The sequence below is a fragment of the Polypterus senegalus genome, chromosome 10 (assembly GCF_016835505.1).
Source record: "Polypterus senegalus isolate Bchr_013 chromosome 10, ASM1683550v1, whole genome shotgun sequence".
NCBI lineage: Eukaryota > Metazoa > Chordata > Cladistia > Polypteriformes > Polypteridae > Polypterus > Polypterus senegalus.
The window spans coordinates 92,633,040-92,649,151 of NC_053163.1; the positions used below are offsets into that span (position 1 = coordinate 92,633,040).

Sequence of the window (16,112 nt, forward strand, 5' to 3'; positions counted from 1 at the left end):
GCTTGGTCCATCACGTGTACTTTAGTTTTCCACACCTTCTGGAGTCCATGTTGTCATGAATTCAAAATGTTTTGACAACAAATGGGCATCAATTCACTTTTCGGTAGGTGTACCCAGCAAAGAGGCCAATCAGTGCATAATGTATGTTATATGCCACATCTTGAATAATGTGGTCTTGCACGGATGTAGTTAAGTTGAAAAAAGCTAGGAATGTTCAAACAAATTCAGGCTGATCTGGGCTCAAATGAGGAACAAATTAGTGCTTTGGTGGGTGTACTTGTCAAAGTGTCTGCTCAGCGGTCTATGGTGTGACTTGTGTTGCCATATCCGTAATGCTGCCTACAGTCCAAATTCAGAAACAGCACCTGAATAAGTCTAGAGATGTGCCAGTAGACTTAACTGCTAGCATGGCATACCTTCTCAGTTAAAGATGAAAATTATGAAGCGTATAAATAAAGTTAATGGCCATCATTCCTTTGAAATAAATTGTTCAACACAGACACAGAGTTGAAACCTTAATTTGGTTCAACGTTACATAAATATTACAAAAATAATTTCTTAAGAAAAAAAATAAATACGTTGAAGAAGTTACCTAACGGTGTAGTTTAAATTGGCACCTACAGAGTTTTACATTTCGACGCTATTTTGGGTCCGTTAGGTGAAGAAAATTTACCGAATGGCTGCCACTGTGATGGACGACGTCCTCGAACGAGCCGCGCCGAAATTCCCCATCGCTGCGCCTTCGCTCGGGCCGCAGCGCGCGGGTGGCACGTCACAGTGCACGCGGAAAAAGGGACCGGGCGGCGCCCGTCCCACAACTCCTTGCAGGGGCCCTACAATGACAAATTTCAGAAGTTTCTTTTTTTTTTTCGGCGCCATTTTCGATTGGGCTGGAGGTAAGGAGGGCTTTTTTCGGGGGAATTATTTTGCAGGATTTTTTCCTTCTTTCTGATTGCACTGATCGGGGTGGCTAGAAAGAGACGTCCTGATGTATTATAATTGCTGGTTTGCAACGCCCCCTCCTTCCGCGTTGAAATGAAATATCGAATTAAAGAATGGTTGTGACCATAAAAATGTGTGTCGAAATGGCAAAATAGTATAGGGTATATGGGGGAAAATTACGAGACGCGATGTTAAGTAGGAACAGCGATTTTTGTTTGGAAGAGAAAGGGGTACCGATAAACAGAAGCGAATGCAAGAAAGATAGAAACGTAAATGCTGGGTAGTTTTGTCAACGCGTTTAATAGAGTTTATCGAAGAAACGCGGAATTAATCATACAAGCGAGGCATCGCGCAAAAGCTACCAATAACGATACGGGACTCTTTTGGAAAGTTTACAAAGTGTATAGCGTTCTCCGATAAACGGCGCTTTCCTTTTATTCCTCGAGACTTTCGATCTTTTTTTTTTTGCTCTTATGGCAAACGGCGGCAGGTTTTTCTTTTCCCTTCTCGTGTTTCTGCGTGTCGGTTGCTTTTTGGAAGCCGTGTGTAAGAAGCGACAGGAGCGAGCGAAGCGGGGCTGCCACGAAAGGCAAAAGAAAAACAAATCTCATTGTCTCCACGGGAGTACTTCGTCTGGGTGTCAGCAGAGAGCAAGCGAAGCGCTTTTAGTAAGAGTTTCTCATTTTTACGCTGTGGCTAACTTTACGATTTCTGGGACAAAGTATCCTTGTTTGTACTAGGTGTAGTCCTTTTGTGTTCCTGGTGTTTTTACTGTAAATACCTGGAAGTCAAATGCCAAAAATAACTTCTTATAATTAAGAGTGGGTGCTCTTGTACGACAAGCGTAAATTGACTTTGAATAGCAAATATAGCTTGGCTTTTGGCACGCGAATATAACTTCTGGTATTAAAGTAAGTGAATTTTTATTTTTTGCTGTTAATTGGATTCCTTTTTATGCCAAATATTACTTTTTATAACTTCGTTAAACCTCGACACCCAATGCTATCATCGCTTTAGTTTTCTACAGAGTGCAAGACGCTTGTATGGAAAATGTAGTTGTTTGTTGTTTTGTTTTTACAGCGAGTATGCAATTATCCTAATGTGCAGTTCGTTTCTACGATAAATATATTTTAAGTCGTGGAACATTTTGTTCACAGATTCAAGTAATATTAGCTTTTACTGCCGAAGTAAATTTTACGCAGTTGGGTTTGGCTTTTGTCATATTTTAAATGAATAAAAGTACTGCAGTTTATCCGGCTATAGTTCTAAAAGTCAGGGTTCCTTTAAAACGAGCAGAATCTGCACCACCGCCTTCCTTTGTTAATGACACGCTTTTAGTTTCCTCTTTTTTTCAGCGTTACTATACATTGAAATATTTGACGATATCTGCATTTTCTGATACATCTTTCTATTTATAGGGCTGATTTTGATCAGTTTTCACAGTAAACATAAAGTGTGGCGTATATTGTAATGCTGGTCAGAGATACGAGTTGATTAAATGAAAGATGCATATTTATATAAAAAAAAAAATGAAAGGGCCAGCCAGTGACTTTTATTAAGTTTAGCCACATATTAGTCAATCAGTCCATACTTTATATAGCGAATTTCTCAGCGTAGGTTAAAGCATGAGGCTTAATGATGTGGGTGGATCGTCCTAGCTTTATTTATAATGTTATTTCATCAGACGCAGTCCTTTAAAGTAAATTAAGCATCCATATGGTTGTTAATACTTTAATTATGACACTTTTTATTTCTATTATGGTTATTCCATGTGATACAGATACAGTACTTTATTAATGAACAAGGCCATTTACGTTTGGCTCCTTAATTGGCAACTAGTTAAAAGGAAATAAACTATCCAAATGAAGTTTATCAAGAATTAAGCAATTAGGGGTTCTAAATCTTAACAAGCTGCTAAGCGAGATTTAAAGAAATAGTTCCAGTAGCAGTGGTAACTTGCTTCTAATTCAGTGGCTAATTAATCTTTAAAAATTTGCCAAAATGAAAACTTCCTTCATCTGTGAGACTTAAAGAGGTGAATTTGGCAGTTCATTGTTCTTGCATAAATCCTTAAATGTATGAATACTATCACTTAACTAATTTATTAACCACAGTGTATATATTTAGAAACAAATGTTTGGCGTGGTTAATGTAGTCAACTCTGATGATTACACTTCAACCTAGTCTGTGACTCTGGAGTTGGCATATTTTGAGCTTACCTGATTGGTTTTTCTCTCACATCTCAAAAGACATGTAAGTAAGGTTATTTGGTGATCTTAATTTTTCCCAGTGTGAAAAGTGGTTATGAGTGTACTCGGAGATGTGCTGAGAATACATCGTGGGATGTATCCCGTCTTCTGTTGAGTGCTGCAAAGAGGAGCTCCAGCACATTGTGTACCATTAATTGGAGAAAGTGGTTTTCAAAAGTGATGGATGGACGACTACTTCTAAATCTTCGATAGTTTGAGTATCAAGTTTCTCAATTTATTGTACAAAGTTTGCATATTTAGTAGTAACAGCATTTATTTATATGCATTTTCACTATGAAAGGACAAAAAAACCAACCACTTTGCCACATTAAAGGAATAGTCCACCCATAAATGTTTTTGTTATTTTACTTCCCCATGTAGTTTATAGTGATGGCTAGAAAAATTTTGAATCTCATGCTTCCGTGCAGAACCGAGAAAAAAAAAAAGTTTGATATAACAGAAACCTACAGTGACCAATTGTGTACAACATCAAACAAAAAGTGAGAAACATCCATGGGGAAAAAAGAAAGGAATTAAATCTCCCGCTGCTCATGTTTCATAATCTGCATGTCATTTATCCATTTGTATGTGCAAAACAGTTTTTTTGGCATGAAAACATAAAATTAGAAATTTATCTCAGCCATCCCTACAAACTATGTAACCTATAAAAAAAAGATTATTATAGTATTGCTATTACACTAGAAATGGTACTTGGATGTCCTAGTTCTGTGTGTTTTTCTATTACAAATAAGAAAGTCAAACGAGGTATTCTATTTGCGTTGATTACATCCAGCATATGTGACGGTACTTGCGCCTTAACTGTGTGAAAGATCTGGTATAAATTGCTGTAGTCGCTTTTTTCTTTGCCTCTTTTATATCCTTGTTTTTATTGTGTGCACCCCCCACCCCCTTGGCTCTGTGCTTTCACCAATGCCCATATCTTCCATCTGCTTTTTATTTGCCTGTATACCTATTCGTTGCAGGTAGTAGTTTCCAAGTCACATTGAATGCTGTCATCAGTAATAACTGCATATAGTATTAAAACTTCATCTGTGTATACAGTGTACTGGTGACTCCTTTTTTCACAATACATAACTGGTCCAAACAGCTTTATTAAAGATGTTCCCCAGGCCAATTTAGGTTCTAGATACAGGTGCTCAGCAAAGGTTGGAAAAGATCGATGGGGTTGGTAGTAAGAGACAGTGAAAATTTTGAGGTTGGATCCAGTTCTGAGTTTTAGCAGTGAAGCAGCATTTGTGTCCAGTGTTTGTCTATAATACGTAAACAAGATGTTGAAAACTACATGTCACCCTTATCTCATAATCACAGCAATACAAAAAATATGTATGAAAATCTACTCGCACGACAATGTAAATAAAAACAAATTAGTCAGGTATAAAAATGGGAACTCCTTTAATCTAAAAGAATAAAATCATCAATTTTATTACGTGTCTTTTTTACAAATTGCATATATTTTTGTTAGAAAATAGATGAATGGTATTGTGATTGGATTTGAAAAATGAAACGTAAATAAATAAACAATCTCTTCATAATGGGCAGCACAGTGATTAGTAGTTTGTCCTCATGGCTTTAGAAGACCAGATTCATATTTTGATTGGTTCACTGTCAAGGGTGGAGTTTACATTTTTGATCTGTGTCCTTATGGAGCGGTCTTCCTTAAGGATCCCAGAGACCGGTATGCTAAATAAATTTGGTATTCTTAATTAGCCTGTTGTAAGTGAGTTTAGATAATATGTGCGAGTATGTCGTTCATTGGACTGGCACCCTGTCCTGGGTGAGGGCCTACATTCCACTTGGCTGCCATGAAAGGTATTGGCTCAACACAATATTATTTTATTATGGTAGTATGAAGATTGAAGAGTGTGCTCCTTAATATAAAATATTTTTTATTTGGTGAAGCATATTGATTGACCTTTGTGCAGTATTATTGAAATATTTTCACACCCCATATGGCTTCCTTTGTGTTCTGTGCCCACTGCTGCCTGAGCAGGGTCCAGCATACAGGAATGTTTTCATTTATATGTTGGTTTTAGTGTGCTATACTTGGTAGTATTCTTGGTTTTAATTGAAGACCCAGGTGCTATGAGAGCAAATAAACATTTTCGTCACAAAACACTATATTATTAACTCTAAATGTTTGCAGTGGTTGGCTATTTTTTCATACTGTATTGCCAAATGGAGACTTTTAGACCACTTCTATTTATTTCTCCAACACAGTATTTTATTTATAGTACTGGTATAATCATGAGGTTTCAAATTTTTTTTTATACATCTAATGCAGTCTGTAGATTTTAAATATTTTTTTCTAATACATTTTAGATGATTACAGGATTTTTCAGAAAATGCTTTATTCTTTTAAACTGCATAAAGCACACCAATGTACAAAAGTGCTGTTGTCTGTCATTTTAAGTGTATATGTGTTTAATATTTAACCTCTGTTGAGTACTGTTTCATTTCTGTTTTGTATAGGAATTTCTAATACAAGTTTTTTTTTTCCCTTTTTATTAAGGAAGAAGGCAGCTGATTACAGTACCATAGCACTGATAAAACTCCTGCAACACTTACAAAACAAACTTAACTTCTGCTTTTTCATCTGAACCCTCTTATCACAAAGAGAGAACTATGTGCACATTTACCTTTAAGGGTGAGTGGCACTATTCAAATTAAGATGGGAGGCTGACACTGGCCCCTCTGATTATTTGAATGCATACTTTAGCCACTTAACAGGTGAGCTCACTGAGAGGATAGCCTGACATTCTGTTTGGGATGTAAATATTTAACACTTTGTAGTTGTTGCCAAAATAAAAAAAGCCACAGGCAGGCAGCCATGGTAACTTGTCAGGATAGTTATAAAAATCTGCATCTTGAAATCTGGCAATACGGATTTCTATAAATGCAGTAAAATTCCAAAAAGGCTTGTTTTATTTTTAGTTTCTTTCAAAAGATGCTAGCTTAGAAGACTAGTGTATATTGTATTTCTTGGGTGTTTAAATTATATGAAAATGAGCCCTTTAATATTTTCATTTGTATTTTGATATTTTTAATGATCTGTTAAAGTTAAGCATTATATAATGATTAAGATGTATAGTAGCTTGAAATCCTTGGAATCTTTACTGACAAAGAGATCCTACTTGCAGATAAATGTGAATTGTTAAAATCAGGGTCCTTAATTCAGTCTTTTTCCCCATTAATCCAGTGCATCCAGTAATTTTTAAGTTGCAGTGAACTGATATTGCTGAGTGTTAGTGGTAGGTGACGTTTGTTTGAAAACCTTTCACATCTTGCAAGACACCATGAAAGACCTACATCTGACTGGGACAACTGATCGGTGGCTCAGGAAGATATGTTGCTCTGTAAATGACAACAGAAAAGCAGCACACCAGGAATTTGTACTGCTAGTGTCTTTGGAGCATATTTTGATTAAGTACACATTCTTTGCTTGAAACTCCTTTTTACAGCACATCTGTACAATTGGCCCCAAAGTGTTTATAGTACACACCATATATAGCAGATGAGGGTATCAAAATATACATCTAGTATTATGGATATAGAGGTTAAATCCCCAGGTTAAAAACATAAGTAGGTTGCATTCATCATGCAATATGAATAAATGAGCATACATTAATCTATTGTAATTCATTTTTTGATCCAGCATTTTCCATTTCAGTTTTATGAAGAGCTAAAGTTTACTTTGGGAAAAGTCGATGCTAAGCAGTAAGCAACTAAAGATGGGAGGCAAAGTTCATTTCAAGGCATACTCCCACACAGTCAATTATACTAGAATAACTTTGGGTTGCTGTTTAGCTTGACGTGCATGTCTTTGGGAGAAGATTCACATTCACAGAGACAACCCCAGGAATCAATCCCGTGTTCCAAAAGATATGAAACGACAACATAAATCACTGTGTCATCATGAGAGTATGTCATTCTCTAGGATAGTCTCAGGTATCTTGGTTCTGAAAATGGTAATATCATTGTATGGGAAAGTGTGGTTTGTTGATGATGATAGAACAGATAATAATGCAATTTTCTTTCTCTCTCTCTTTTTTTAATTATGTGTTAAATTAACAAAAAGGGAATGTCTTCCAACTTTCACTTCCACTCTTAATTCAAGACCTGTACAGTGTATGTTTTAAATAGTGGCACTGATGAGTAAAGTGTGTTCTAAATAGAACTAGCAGCTACAAAAATGAGGTTTGCTATTCTAAAAGGAAATACAAGTTTCAAGAGCAAAGTGTGTTTTGGGGTGTGGTATTTTGCAGAGGGTGCTTTAAATGGGATGCCACACATTCGGATAGGCCAGTAGATGTTGAGGTTGCCTGCATTTAAACATGTGGTATCCTGGTCTGTTCAGAGATGACATGCTTAAAAAAGTGAGGGCTGTTTAATTCTAAGGATGCACTTTTAAAAAAATAAAAGGAGGTACTTCTGAATTCAGTGTTTTGCAGATATAATTTTTACTTAACTGAGCACTGGAAAGGGAGAACCACTGTCAAGATGTAATAAGTTGTGAAAATGAGTACTCCGGAAATAGTGTTATCAGTGGACAACCAGCTTTGTTATAAGGCTACTGTTTAAAAAATAAATATGATGTCAAATAAATACAGAACTTCTTTTTCATCTCATGTGTCAACTTGACTGTAAACAGAAGAACACATTGTTTTAAACCCATCCCCTTTGTACAATTTTTATTTTTGAACACATTGTTTTAATATAGCATCCCATCTTAGTAGCACTGGAAGTATGGCTTCTTAATAGATTTCTATTGTTTGGACTGGAATCCTGTCCTTAATTTTTCATGCTTTGTGCTACCAAATATGATTCTGCTCCCTTCAAGTTTGTGGCTGTAGCCCATTCAAACAATTAATGGATAGTTGAATTCTGAAAAGAGAAAAAAAAAAAAGTAAGTAAAATATTTGCAAAAAAGATTACCCTAAAATAAATGACATCCTGTGGAAAGAGAGTTTCCACTGTTATGGTGTATTAGTTTGAATTTAGATTAAATGCATCCTTTATATTGCATTTTGTGTTTTTGTGGCAGGGATATAAATTTATATCCCATGCTGTGTACCATTGTTGTTATTTTTGAGTATTTTGTTCTGTTGAATATAAGTATAATGGTTTGGTTAAAGGAGTACTCCACCCAAAAATAATTTTTGATATGTTATTTACACCATGAGCTTTGTAGAGTTGGCTAGAATTTTTTTTTATCTCATGTTTTAATTCAAAATAGAGCGAGGGAGTTTATGATATAACAGGACTCAATGGTTACCAGTTCTTTTCAATGGAAAACAATGTGGAAAAGTGTTAATGGAAAAAAATGAACCAAAATATCCTGTTACACACATTATCTGCATGTCTTTTATCAGGTCACTAATTCAGAACATGCAAAAAACAGGCCTTTTTTTGTTAAAATATTGTTAGAATAGTTGCTTGGAATTCTCAGCGCATACATAAACGGGAAACCCAAAGACTCATAGGAGAGATGTTTTAAATTGAGATGGGACTGTTGACAAAGGAATAAATGGGAGAGGTGGGTCTTCAAGTCAAAAAGTCAATCTTGTAAGTCTGTGGGATTTATACTGTTTATGCATGCACTGATAATTCAGGAAGCAACTAACAGTATTTTAGCTAAAAAAAAAACTTGTTTTTCGCATTTTGAGTTCGTGACTGGATAACAGACATGTGGATTATGAGACACAAGTAACTCAAGATTTTTTTTTTTCATCAGCAAACAGTCAAATTTAATGAAGGCTGGTTAGACTTTTGCTGTCCATTCTTCAAATATATGCTCAGGGGTGAGGTGTGTGTATGTATAAATGTGTGTTTATATGTATTATTTTATATATATATATATATATACACACATACACACAATTACACAAATGTTGTAAAAATGAATTAGAGATATTGTTTCTTAAGATTTGAGGATGAGTCCATAGTTAATGAAATTTAATAAAATATTCTCAAACCTGCCTAATACAATTTGGGTGGTTAGCCAGTCCCAGCAGCTTTCAGTGCAAGGCAGGAGCCAGCACTAGATAGGGTGATATTAAAAGGTTTCAGATTACTTTATGTATGCCTATATGGTAATTTTTTTGTATTACTGAAGCAAAATCATTTGCCCATTATATATCCATACATTTAATTTATAAAACATAAATAAATCAGAAATATTAGTAATACTATGGTGCCTTCAGATATTCACATTCTACACAAGATGAATTTACAAAGTAAAAAAAGACTTTTTTTCCTTTCTATAATTTAGTAACACTGTTTTAAATGTACATTGCTGAAGAAGTTTATAGGTTAAACACATTATTTTGTAAAGTGTAGGCAGTTCTGTAGTGGTGTGTGTTATATATGCTTTCAGTTGCTACGGGAAGACTTGTGCTCACTGTTGCAAAAAACTATAGAACTTTTCCAGAGAGCCTAAAAACAAAGCACCAAACCTCACCTATGCAAAGTTTGACCAAACCCAAAGAACCATTTGAATTCTGTCAGTCCCCAAAAAATAAATAAATAAATAAATGCTATACCTGACTTTCTTTTTGAGTATATGTGCATGTGTGTACGTAATAGGATATGCAGCTAACTGTAATCTCACCATTATTTGAACATAGGTCCTAACTACTCTGTGGAGCACAAAAAAATAAGATGTTGTTCATTGGAGTTAAACAAACTTTTTTTTTTTTCTTCATTTCAGTGTCTTTTCAGCTATTTGACTCCAGGGTGCACACAAGAAATGCAGCCTAAAGTGGAAGCAGGAATATTCAGTATGTAGACTGCAACATATGTGAGTGATGCATTGTGATAGATATGGGAGTGAACAAATTATAAGAATAAAAATAGGATGTTCTTAAGTGAAAAGTTACAATAAACATTGATAATGTAGAGATAGATGCGTATATTTTCACAGAGGAAAATTGAAACTGTCTGGAGGATATTGCAGAACATGCTAAAGCATGAGTATTTATGATACTGCTATCTGAGTGATTAAATTCTATAACATCAGACTGAGCTGGATTCATACACTCTCGTGAAGATTTTAATCTGACACACAAGTATTTACACTGATCCTGTATGTATCATTCTAATTGTAACACTTGATCCAAAACTAAATCAGTAATGTAAATGCACCTAGTGCCTGTGGTAAAGCAGCAGTTAAGCAATTTAATTGTGACATGTTAAGTAATTGTGAGAGGGCAACAATTAACGAAAATAATTTTGCTTCTAGTATAATGCAAAAAATCAGTTGAATTCATCAAAGTGAGTATGAGTTTATAGAGAAACAGTATAAAAGATGGTGACAGAGTTTGTTAAGCTTTTTAATTGCAGTTGAGGGATGTCCAATTGCTTGAGACAACTGCTAGTAGATCTGCAGCGATTAAGGATAGATAACACAATTAGACTCATTGTACTTTGCTAAGATAGCAAGAGGTTTTGTTTTTTTTTTTTTTTTTTTTAAAGTTTAAAGGTTAAAACAAACAAGTTGTATTATAACTTTTTCTCTTTTTTCCCCTGGACACTTTTCTTTATTTTGACTTGAAATGCTTGCTGACAAGACACACTGGTATATTTTTGAAATTCGCATATTATCATAACAACGTGAAAGCCTGCACTATTCACAGGTTATTCCCACAGAAACTGACTAAGAACGCATATGGTGTTAAACATGCAAAGACTGTTGCAGACAATCAGAATGAGTGCAGGTGTAAGAACAAGTTCAGTAAGAGCAAAAACCTACCTTTTCATCAAGAATGGGAGGTGGATATTTTTTTGCAATGATTAATTGCAAAAATGTATGTCTGATATGTAGGGCATCCATTTTGATGCCAAAATGAGGCAATATCAAATGGCACTTTGGTTTTATGTATAAAAGGAATAATTCACCAAGAAGTGACCTTCATTAAAGGAGGAAGGGTGGTAAGCTTAAATCTAATTTGTCAGTTCAAACGGACATTTTTTGGAGACTTACCACAAAATCAAAGTGGGTGAGCCATCTGCTTACAAAATTATAAATAAACAATGGTAGAGAAATCGTAAAAGATGTATTTGTAAAAACACCAGACTCATTGTTTGAAGGCTTCAAAAGCAAATCAGAGATAATATCAGGACAAACAGTTATCCAGAAATACAGTAACGCATAGAAGTGGGCAAATAGCCAGAAATCTGAAAGACTGATGATAGATCCATTGATCGGCAGTGGAAGTATTTTCCTCCTTCAGTTTGACAAATTCAAGAACATGGCAAACACAGAACAATTTTTTTCAGCATTAGTTCATGAGATGAACTGCTGACAATATTGCCACTAATTTGGCAAACTAGGAAACAGGAGATTTACTAGCGTTCATCACTGCATACTCCACAACCATGTGTTGTGTTTTCTGTGAAAAAACATTAAAAACAGGACAGGTTATGGATGGTTCAATGCAAGTATGTTCTCAATGATAACTTATTAGCTGTCTCCCGTGGCTCTGCCCACATAGTAGTGAAACAGGAAACACTTTAAAAATCAGTTAAAAAAAAAAAAAATGTATTGTATTGAGAAGAATTTATATTGATAGCTTTTGTATCCGAGGGCCTCTTGATATATAATATTTTTGGTTTTTCAATCAGGGGCAAGAATGTAGCTGTGATCTCTTTGCCAAAAATGTAAAAAATAGGTGATGTATCTCTGGCCAAGCAGAAAGTAGGTATGCTCCATTGTCAAATGTTGCCACTATATTTGATCGTGTTCAGCTCTGACGGGAGAGTGTCTCCCACTTGGGGGGAAGAGCACATGGCTGTGATATCTCTGCGAATGAGCAGGTGCCCTCTAAAACACACATAGCTGAGATCTCTCTCTCTCAAAAACATCAAACGTTACTCTTTAACAACCTCTAGATGATAATGTCTGCTGAACAAACAGGTATCACTAGCTAAGCGGAGGCAAGTTATGATCCAATACAAGGGAGAAGTAGAGCGACTTGAACGGAGGCTGGCTCGTGAGCAAGGACGGCCCCACTCGGCTCACCATCTCCTCGGCCCATAGCCTGTTTTTTGAATTTGTGCGAATAAATCAGCTCCGCAACCAAACAATGATACTTGGCGTGATGAGAGAAATCAACTGGAATGTTCAAGCTTGTTATAGAAAAAACCTAATCTGAATCCGTTAAGTAGTGTTCTTGTGAAAAGTGGACAGACAGATAAACGTTGGATTTTATGTATATATTGTTAAAGAAAAGACAGAATCACATATAGGTTTGGGGTTTGTACGCCCCGTCTACTGTAACAAAATATTCAAACAGGTCTTCTCTGACAAAACAAACTTGCATGAAATCAAAAGACAAAGATGGCGGATTTGGAGGGACAATGTAAGGGGTGGACCGGAAATCAGACGTGATGGTTGCTGGGAAGCCGTGATGGTGGTTGGGAGTTTAATGTTTGGGGGACCAGAGGGAAGAAAGGAACTCGGAAGAGGAGACTGTTGTTTATTCCGGGTGGTTTTACGCCGGCGTCGCTTCGTCTTTTCTGAGGAAAAAGGGAGAGAGAGGCTAGTATGCTGTCTTCATCCCGTGACGGGTCTCATCGCACTGTGCGTCAGGTCCTTCAACTGCTCCCGATGCGCTCGTGCGTGACAATATACTGTATATAGAGAGATAATAATTTATATACCGCTTTTCTAACCTACTCGAAACGCATACACAGTGGGGAACCACTTCAGCCACCACCAATGGCATCCACTTCAATGTTGGGACAGTAGCCATTTTTGTGTCAGCACAGTCTACACACATTAGCTGCTAGGTGGTGAGGAAGTGTAAGAGAGAGCCAGTAAGGGACATGGAATGATTACAAAGGGCCAGAATAACGAGGCCATGGTGAGCAGTTTAGGTAGGACAATTGGAAACTCTACTGTTTTCAAAAGATGCCCAGGGATCTTTTATATACACAGAGTCAGGACCTCAGTTTTGCATCTCATCACAAGGGCAATCTATGATAGAAGTCTTTCAAGGTGGATGTTCTGTGCTTGCTTAGAGGAAATGAATGTAGAACGTGTGTACCTTTTGCTGCCAAGTAGAGTTAAATTTTTGCAGCAACTGTTGCTTGAGATAAGAGTTTCTGATTTCATTAAGGGTCTAAATACAAGGAGCTTGAAGGTGATCGATGGCTCCTAGAGATGGCATTTTTAAATGACTTGGCAAATGTACTAAATAAGCTTAATCCCAAGCCATAAAGACAAAAATACTATGGGCAAGATTAGCTCAGTTAAGATTTCTAAGGGAAAAGTTACAACGCCTATCCTCTGATTTTTGACACTGTAATATGAAGAATTTTAATAATATGCACAGAAAAAGTGAGTATCTGGGTTAAATCATAAGTGCTAAAAATGTACTTGATAGTTAGAGCAAATGGAAAGCATTGTAGGCTAATTTGACAGACGTTGCAGTGACCTCACAATGTTTGAATCTGTTTTGGCATTTATGGGTTCCCATTTGGCAAAGAAAGTTCCTCTGGATGACATGTCTGCAAAATTGCACCTCTTTGTTACTTGGAGACAATAGCAGATGAAAGTCAAATTCTGACCCTGGAGAATGGCACAGAGCTGAAATCCATATTAAAGAAGGTACTTTGTAGAGACTGTGGATCTTATATACAGAAGGCAAGTATCTCAACTTACGGGACCATGTGCTGGTCAACTGACTGCATTCGTTAGGACAACAACATATGTCTATGAGTTTCTCGTGTGAAGGTAACAATCCCTACACTCACTTGGAGGTCTGCTTGAGATTTGTAGCCAGCAGTTGCATTCTTATGCTCAATGTCAGAGAGCACATTAGGTAAATAGTGTTCATGTTACCATTTCTTTCTTTTAAAAAATAAATAAAAATCATCTGATTTTTGATATGCCTTTTAATTAAATGATATATAGACCTATGTCAGTCTCATGGGAATTAGCGTTATTTATTAAATGACCATTGCATCATTAAATAGTAGATCACATTAGGTAGGTTGCCTACCTTTAGCTTAAATGTGGATTTGTTCTTGTGAGTCTTAATCATTTTTGTCTATTTCTTGCTTATAATCTAGATAGATAATCTATATAAAAATCTTGAAATTACAGTGATGTATCTTTCTTGTTGTGGTGGGAAACACCTTGGACTGTTGTGAAATTCATCACTTATTTATGGGGAGAGTCTTTCTACGTATGGTACAGAGTTAGTGTTCAGAATGCTTTTTTCATTTGTTGGTGATGTATTAGTTTTAAATTCTTGGATTTTTGGTAGCCTTTCAAATAATAGAAATCAAGTTTTATAGTGTAAATATCTTAACATTTGGTAATCATTGACCTCATTCATTTTGGTGATATGACTCCTTTCATGGTGTGTCTGATTTTCTTTCAGCTGTTGAGAGAAACTTCTTCAATACTATTAATAATGTGTGTCATTGCTGTTCTGAGTTTCTACATCATCAACAGGATTTCTGCTATTGCATTTTTAAGATAGCTTGCAATGACACCAGGAGAGACAACATAGATGGTCCCTGTTCCTACCTACAAAAACACGCAGAGTTGAGCAATTTAGGAGAGGTGACTGTACAGTTTTAACTTTATACTGATTAACCAGTGATGTAAGATCATTAAGTAGTTGTGTGTTATAACCCCGCCACATGCATGAGCAAGGGAAAAACTTCCATTGTTTTTTACATTTTGTTTAAAAAGCAAAAACAAGAATACGTAAAATTGGATTTTTAGTTACTTTTGAAACATTACTTATAACTTAAAAAGGGTCATCACATGAGTGAATGGAGAAGTACTACCTGGGTTGAGTGGCAGGGTTAAAACACACAAGTACCAATCATTTTTCTGTTTCACAAATGATTTTACTTGAATGGGACTGGAAAAATGAAAACCGTTATTATCTAACACTGCACAGTATTTAAATATGGATTTCATTATATAACCATAGTCTAGGCAAACAAACATTACCTTGTTTATTAGAAATTATCTGCATTTGTCATTAATTATTATTTTTCTGTGTTAAATCTAGGATGGCACTGTGGTTAGCACTATTTCTTCATGGATGTGGTGACCCTGATTCAAATTTAATGCCTAGTTGCTGACTGAATAGAGTTTGCACATTTCTCAATATGTGTGTGTGCATGTCTGCTGGCTTTTCTTTGGATTAATTCCCACATCCCAAAGGGTTGTACATATTAGGTTAACTGTCAGTTCTAAATTGGTCAGTTGTGAGTGTGTGGGCTCAATGATAGACTATCTCCTGTCCGAGTTTGGCCTCCATCCTGCAAAGTTCTGGCCACCTGTGATGATAAACTGGATTAGGTGGGTTTGTAAATAGTCTATTAAATTTATTTTGAATAAGTAATCTCAAAATGTTGATAGAAGGTTAGAGTGACAATCTTAAGAATATTTTGTGAATTATGTATTGATTTACAGTAATTACCATATTTTCTAACTTATTTAATGCAATTCTAGGTAACTGAGTATGCTGCTGCTTACTGAATACAAAATAGGAACATACCCTGAATATAAATGCATTTTATTTTTTTTCCTTGTGCATAAAAGTACAAAAATGTAACTAGAAAATTTGGTCCGAATGTATGGCTATTCATGTACTGTTTTTGCAGATCATGTTTTATCATACACAGTACAGGCCAAAAGTTTGGACACCTCCTCATTCAATGTGTTTTCTTTATTTTCATGACCATTTACAGCACTCCATCACTCTCCTTCTTGGTCAAATAGCCCTTACACAGCCTGGAGGTGTGTTTGGGGTCATTGTCCTGTTGAAAAATAAATGATCATCCAACTAACCTGACTTCTGCACAACACAACTGCTGGTCCCAACCCCATTGATAAAGCAAGAAATTCCACTAAATAACCCTGATAAGGCACACCTG

The 16,112-nt window shown here is 35.9% G+C and overlaps 1 long non-coding RNA gene across 1 annotated transcript; it reads left to right on the plus strand.

Annotated features, from left to right (window-relative positions):
• Positions 1-5,667: 5,667 nt before the first annotated feature.
• On the plus strand, positions 5,668-15,221 carry LOC120537330. Its single transcript, XR_005635297.1, has 3 exons — positions 5,668-5,856; positions 9,919-10,008; positions 14,597-15,221. It is a non-coding gene; the product is annotated as an uncharacterized LOC120537330 (long non-coding RNA).
• The last annotated feature ends 891 nt before the right edge of the window (positions 15,222-16,112 follow it).